The sequence below is a fragment of the Amblyraja radiata genome, chromosome 29 (assembly GCF_010909765.2).
Source record: "Amblyraja radiata isolate CabotCenter1 chromosome 29, sAmbRad1.1.pri, whole genome shotgun sequence".
Lineage (NCBI taxonomy): Eukaryota > Metazoa > Chordata > Chondrichthyes > Rajiformes > Rajidae > Amblyraja > Amblyraja radiata.
Genome location: NC_045984.1, coordinates 10,019,991 through 10,027,931, shown reverse-complemented (window position 1 = coordinate 10,027,931; position 7,941 = coordinate 10,019,991).

Sequence of the window (7,941 nt, the reverse complement as noted above, 5' to 3'; positions counted from 1 at the left end):
TGTTCGTAACGAGTCCATAGGAGGCCGTAGGAATCCGTGGATATATCGTAGCGGCTCGTTATGCCAGCCGTAGGTACTCGGAGCATCAGATAAGTCGGGACATTTTTTTCCTGAAGAAAAATGTCCACGAGTAAAAAAATAGCATCGAGTACCTACGACTGGCATAACGAGCCATTACTATATATCCACGAACTCCTACGGACTTGTTACAAACATTCTGCACTCGGGAGAATTCGTGAATAACTCGGGAAAGTGGGACAAGCCCTTTTTTCAAGTATCATGTTAATGACTTGATTGTAATCATGTATTGTCTTTCTGTTGACTGGTTAGCACGCAACAAAAAAGCTATTCACTGTACCTCGGTACACGTGACAATAAATGCCAAGTTAACCTAATCAACTCTGCACATGTCCCACAATTCCCTATATAGCCGTACGCCAATGTAAAAGCCTCTTAATTGTTCATGGAAGTGTAGAAAAGTACAACGCAGGATGAGATTTAACACCCAATAAAAACAAGAAATGCTTGAAACACTCAGCCGGTTAGACACCAACAGTGGAAAGAATAAATGGTCAACATTTTAGGTCAAAGAGTCTTCATCAGAACCTTTAACCCATTTGGGGTAAACCATAAACCCACCTCGTCTGTGCCAAATGTGTAGGAAGGAACTGCAGACGCTGGTTTACACAGACGATGGACACAAACCGCTGGAGTTACTCAGCGGGTTAGGCAGCATCTTTGGAGAAAATGAATAGATGACGTTTTGGGTCGATACCTGAAGAAGGGTCACCTATCCATGTTCTCCAGAGATGCTGCCCGACCCACTGTTACTCCAGCGTTTTGTGTCTATTGTCTGTGCCAAATGCTCCACTGCAAATGGTTTAAGTTCAGAAAAAGAACCATGGATTCTTGCTTCCTCAATGTACACAATCTTAACTAATGAAATTGCCAGCAGTTGATTTTGATACTGATGTGTTATGTTATATGATTACTGTTATTCAGCAATTGTCCAACAAACATTTCGTGACAGTTTTATTTTGTTCGTATTTTGTTTTCTTCTGCATTCGTCCAAAATCAAGTTGAAAATCTCAACTCTTTAAATAACTTAGCCAATGACCTTGTCTAAATGTGGAAGTGCGTGCCAACTATCTCATGCAAAGCAAATATGTTGAAATAAGGTCTTAATCTAAGTGTATAAATACTTGGCATTATATCAGTTACAGTGGAAATTACTAAAATAGCAAACTGCACTGAATGGGTTTTCCAACTATTTACAGTATTTGGATAATAAAGTCAGATTACAGATAAAATGTTTAGGAAGGAATTGCAGATGCTGGTTTAAACTGAAGATAGACACAAGAAGTTGGAGTAACTCAGCAGGTCAGACAGCATGTGTAGGAAGGAACTGTAGATGCTGGTTTAAACCATAGATACAAAAAGCTGGAGTAACTCAGCAGGACAGGCAACATCTCTGGAAGGAAGAAATTGGTGACGTTTCGGGTCAAGACCCTTCTTCAGAATAGGTGACTGAATTGAGACTGAAAAGACCGAGGAAGCGTCTCGACCCGAAATGACACCTATTCCTTTTCTCCAGAGATGCCTTCTGACCCGCTGAGTTAGTCTAGCTTTTTGGGTCTATCTTCAGATTACGAATATATGTGTGTGCTGAATGTATTCTTAAACAAACTGGATTAGAAATCAATTAGTATTCACATGGGATTGAGTTGAGAAAGAAAAACTGGTTTACGTTAGTGACCAATAAGCACCATAGCGTGTTTTCTGGTCGTATTTTCAGACCATGTAAATTGCTAAGATTAACTGCAAAAATCTCAGAAGAATGTGGCCGGAAACACATCTGCAAAACATTATAGTCGTACGCTGTTGAATTTAAGGCAGTTAATCACATCCCTATAGATTGATGAAAAAACAATATATGTTTATACATGGCTTTTCAAGTGTGTGAGGTGTGTGTATTTCTGAGGAATCCCTGTACAGAAGGTATTTCTTTATCAAAAAACAAAGCACGTCCACAAATTGCAGATAGTTGTGGACACAACTTAGACTCTCACACAAACCAACCTCCCTTCCATTGAATCCAGTTGTACCTCACGCTGCCTCCGCAAGGCCAGCAGTATAATCACAAATGAGTTGCACCCTGGCCACTCCCTCTTCTCCGCTCTCCATTCGGGCAAAAGGTATAGAAGTGTGAAAACGTACACCTCCAGATTCAGGGACAGTTTCTTCCCAGCTGTTATCAGACAACTGAACCATCGTACCACAACTAGTGAGCAGTCCTGAACCACTACGCACCTCATTTGGAGACTCCTCCTCAGACTATCTTTGATCAGACTTTACTGGCTTTATCTTGCACTAAATGTTATTCTCTTATCATGTATCTGTACACTGTGAATGGCTAGATTGTAATCGTTAAGGGCCTGTCCCACTAACGTGACTTTTCAGCGACTGTCTTCGACCTTCGAGATTGAGGGCACTCGCCTGAAAAACCACGAGCTGCATCGACGGTCAGCGATGAAACCGCGCGAGCTGGATCGACCATCAACACACACACACACATCGCAAAGGCGGGGGCCAGGGAAAGCGGAAGAGCGCTGTCTGAAATTCACACCCGTGATGAACAGGAAGGTAAAAGACGGCTGGCAGAGTTACGGTAAGTCCTTTAGAGAGCGCGGAGGGTGGAGGGGGGGGGGGGGGGGAGAGGAGAGGGGAGAGGAGAGGGGAGAGAGGGGGAGAGAAGGTGGGGGGGAGGAGTGGAGACACTTTTAAGAAGCCAGACAACTTTTAATAAAGTTTAGCGGGCATTTAACATTACTGGTCGGTTTTCCTTGGTTCTGAAAACTCCAATGAGCCAATTAAAATGCCCGGTCGGCAAAGGCGATTGCCTACGGCTACCCTCGACTGCCTATAACTACATAGCGACCCCACTCCACTGCACTACGAGTTCAAAAGAGCCATGCCGACCAATTTTTACTCACGGAAAATATTTCAGCATGCTGAAAATTTTCCTCGACCAAACTGAGGTCGCGAGTATGCGGGAACTTCCCTTGAGCATGAAGGAGAGTTACAGTGACCTCCTATAACCTCCTAAGACCACGTGTCGACCAAGCTGCGAGTTTGAGTCAAGCGCAAACTCTTCTAAACTCGCAAATTAGGTCACCGCGGTGGGACAGGGCCTTTCAAGCCAGGATGTTTAGGCATTAAAACACTCTGAAATAGAATGGCAAAAAGGCCAAATAAAATTATAAAAAGGCACAAAAAAGGCATTTATTGACCAAGAAAAAGCATAAAAAGGCATGTATTTACAGCACCAAAATATGGTTAACAAATGATAATATAAAGGTATACTACATTAAATGACCAAAGTTGCCTGGTTGCACATAGCATTTTTTTCATATTATCTGGTGTTAAACGATGCCGTCTGTCAGACAGAATATGCTTCAGTTGTGAAAAACTTCTTTCTACCTCAGCTGAGGTCACTGGTGCATACCCAGAAAAAGACTCTATGTTCATGTCGATATCTTGACATTACAACTACCTTTGAGAACTTTAGCTATGTCTTGTATTTCTTCAAGATCTTAGAGTTAGCTAAAATCACTCTCTCACATTTTCCTTGTATGTCTTTACCTACATCACCAGGAACTTTACGAATATCGTCAGATACATTGTTGAAAACTTGCAAGTTATTCACTAATGTTTCGCCACATTTCTCAAAGGAAGTGAGAGCTTGTGGGAAGTTTGCAAAATTTGGAAGCAATAAACACAAGATTGTGGCGGAGGGACTTTTTCTGCATGATTTCACTGACGAACCTGACTGCAGCAGATTCGTCATCTTCAAAGTTGACGATTTATTTTATCTTTTCAAAATTTGCAGCAGAGAGCCATGTACCCCATCTAGTCAAAACGGGCTGAAGAGGTACTCGGGTGCCATTTCGGGTGCCATTTCCTTTCCTTTCCACATGTTGGTGCTTTGAGGAAGATTTTCTTGACATTGGAAACTATGTGATCGACATTTGGAAACATGCAACGTAGATACTTCCACAATGGGCAGTGAATTACAGGGTGTAGAAGGATTGTCAATATGTTTCCAACAGTGGATCATTTTGGGAAATCTGTCACTTCATTGGAGGTGGAGGTGTGGAAGATGGTGGCTGTTTGGAACACAAAGTGCGGTGACAAAGGATGGAGGTGAAAAGGAGACAAAAGGGTCTCACACAAGGAAAGAAAAGTAGTGATATGGATATGGATGGAAGGGAGCGGGAGGGATGTGGAAAAGAGGGGGGGTAAAAGGGAAATGGGGGACTTGGGGATGGGAGATGTACATACAAAGGAGGGGAAATGAGCACCGTGACTGAAGGGGTGGTGGGAGAAATTGGGAGAATGATGCATGCCTGGAATGGGAGGTGGGGGAGGGCAGCACAGGACAGAGAAGGAGATTAGTGGAGTTAAGATTACTTGAGATAAAGTATTCAATGTTCATACTACTGGGTAGCTTACAAGATCACGAGTGAAGAGTGTTTTATTGTCATATGTCAAGGTCATATGGAGGTTGTAGTATTTAATAGCCTGATGGTTGTACAGAAGAAGCTGTTCATGGAACCTGGACGTTACAGTTTTCAGGCTCCTGTAGCTTCTTCCCAACGGCAGGGGTGAAATGAATGTGTGGCCAGGATGGTGTGGGTCTCTGATGATACTGTCTGCGTTTGAGGCAGCGACTCCTATAAATCCCTTCGATGGTTGGGAGGTCAGAACCAGTGATGGACTGGGCAGTGTTCACAACGTTTTCACAAGTTTCCAGCATCTGCAGTGTCTTTGGTGATTGAACAGACTGGGTGCATTTTGTAGATGGTACACGCTACAGGCATTGTAAAATGATAGACGATAGTTTTTTTTGTTGTAAACCAGCATCTGGAGTTCCTTGTTTCTATATTGTACAATGTTGGTGGAAGGAACAAATATTAAGGGTGTCTGAATGAATGCAACTCAAGCAAGCTACTTAGTTCTGGAGAGTGATGATCTTTTGAGTGTAATGGGAGTTATATTCATCCAGGCAAGTGTAGACTGATAGAAATAAGTGGAGCTTTGGGGCACGGCACAGAATCATACATTGGCATTCTGGTGACTAAATAATCCTAATCATATTTTATTAGCCATGTATGTCAATTCAAGTCAAGAGTCAAGTCAAGAGAGTTTTATTGGACAATGAAATTCTTGATTGCTGCAGCACAACAGAATATGTAAAAATAATGCAGAACGGGCGATAAAAGTTCAGTGTGTCTATAGACCAGAGACCATACATACACAATAAATAAACAGATATAATGTAATAATAATAATAGACTGTTATTGTTCAGAGCTTATTTGATGTTGTGTTTAATAGTCTGTGGGGAAGAAGCTGTTCTTGAACCTGGATGTCACGGATTTTAAGCTCCTGTACCTTCTTCCCGATGGCAACGGTGAGATGAGTGTGTGACCAGGACGGTGTGGGTCTTTGATGATGTTGGCAGCTTTTTTGAGGCAGCGACTGCGATAGATCCCTTCGATGGTGGGGAGGTCAGAGCCGGTGATGGACTGGGCAGTGGTCACAACTTTCTGCAGTCTTTTCCGCTCCTGGACGTTCACGTTGCCGTACCAGGCCATGATGCAACCAGTCAGCATGCTCTCTACTGTGCACCTGTAGAAGTTCGAGAGATACCGACTCTCCGTAATCTTCTCAGGAAATAGAGGCGCTGATGTGCCTTCTTTATAATTGGATCAGTGTGCTGGGACCAGGAAGGATCTTTGGAAATATGCATGCCCAGGAATTTGAAGCTTTCGACCCTTTCCACCATCGTCCCATTGATATAAATGGGATTGTGGGTCCCTATCCTACTCCTTCCAAAGTCCACAATCAGTTCCTTGGTTTTGCTGGTGTTGAGAGCCAGGTTGTTGTGCTGGCACCATTTGGTCAATCGGTCGATCTCACTTGTATACTCTGACTCATCACCATCTGTGATTCGTCCCACAACATTGGTGTCGTCGGCGAACCTGATGATGGTGTTTGCACTATGTGCGGCTACAAAGTCATGAGTATAGAGTGAGTATAGCAGGGGCTGAGCACGCAGCCCTGAGGTGATCCCAACATGGACAGACTGTGGTTTGTGGATGAGGAAGTCAAGGATCCAATTGCAGAGGGATGTGCAGAGTCCCAGATCCAGACCCCGAGCTTAGTAACCAACTTGGAGGGGATGATGGTATTAAACGCCGAGCTGTAGTCTATGAACAACAGCCTGACGTACGAGTTTTTGTTGTCCAAGTGGTCCAGAGCGGAGTGGAGAGCCAGTGAGATTGCATCCACCGTTGACCTGTTGTGGCAGTAAGCGAACTGCAGTGGGTCGAGGGTCTTGTCGAGGTAGGAGTTGATATGCGCCATAATCAACCTCTCAAAACACTTCATCACCACAGACATTAGTGCCACTGGTCGATAGTCGTTGAGGCACGTGACCTTACACTTCTTGGGCACCGGTATTATTGATGCCCTTTTAAAGCAGGCAGGAAACGCAGACAATCAGAAATGAGAGGTTGAAAATGTCCGCAAAAACTCCAGCCAGTTGGTCTGCACAGGTTTTTAGAACACGACTGGGTATACCATCAGGTCCAGGTGCTTTCCGAGGGTTCACCCCTCTGAAGGATCTTCTGACATTGGCCTCTGTGACTGTGACTGAAATACCATCACGGCGAATGGGGGCTCGAGAAGGCACATCAGTGTCCTCCCTATCAATGCGTGCGTAGAAAGCGTTGAGCTCGTCAGGGAGTGATGCTTCTCTGTCCTTTGAGCTGCCTCGTAGGAGGTGATGGCATTCAAGCCACGCCACAGTTGCTGAACATCTGTCTCATCCTCCAGCTGAGAGCAGAAGTCCCTTTTGGCCTTTTTGATGGCCTTACCAAGGTCGTATCTGGACTTCTTGTAGACCTCTGCATCGCCAGACCTGAATGTCCGGAATCTGGTCTTCAGAAGAATGCGGATCTCATGGCTCATCCAATGCTTCTGGTTAGGAAACACTTGGAAGGTTTTTGTTGGGACACAGTCCTCCACACATTTCCTTATGAAGTATGTAATGATTGTGGCGTATTCATTCAGGTCCATTGCCAAGTCCTTGAACATTGCCCAGTCTAGACTCCAAGCAGTCGTGGAGGTGTTCCTCTGCCTCCCCCGACCAGCTCTGTGCAGTCCTCACCTCTGGGGGTGCGCTCTTCATTTGCTGCCTGTAGGCAGGAAGAAGCAGCACCGCAGTATTTTCGGATTTAACGAAGTGAGGGCGAGGAATAGGGCGATAGGCATCCTTGATGGTCCTGTAGCAGTGGTGTTAGGTCCTCTGGTGCTGCAGGAGACATGTTGGTGGAAGTTAGGGAGAGATTTCTTCAGGTCGACTTTGTTGAAATCCCCGGCAATGGTGGTAAATGCCTCGGGGTTGGCCATCTGGTGCTTGTTGACCACAGCATGCAGCTCCTCCAGTGCCAGACGGTCGTCTGCCTGGGGTTGGATGTAGACCGCGGTCAGGATGATGGAGGTGAATTCCCTCGGTAGGTAGAACATATATTTTGCAACATGTGATGAATTTGATTTGCAATACAGTCATACCGATAAAAAGCAACAAGACACACAAAATACATTTTAACATAAACATCCACCACAGTGACTCCTCCACATTCTCACTGTGATGGAAGGCAAATAAAAGTTCAATCTCTTCCAATCTTTGTTCTCCCGCGGTCGGGAGCCTCGAGCCTTCCGTTGACGGGACGAACTTGGGTACCATAGCCGGTGGTCGGGCCTTCCGTGTCGGGGCAATCAAACTCCCTCATCAGGGGGGGATCTCAGCTCACCCGCGCTGGCCGGACGGATCTCGGGTCGAATCTCCTGCGACTTTGGAGCTTCCCGACATCAGT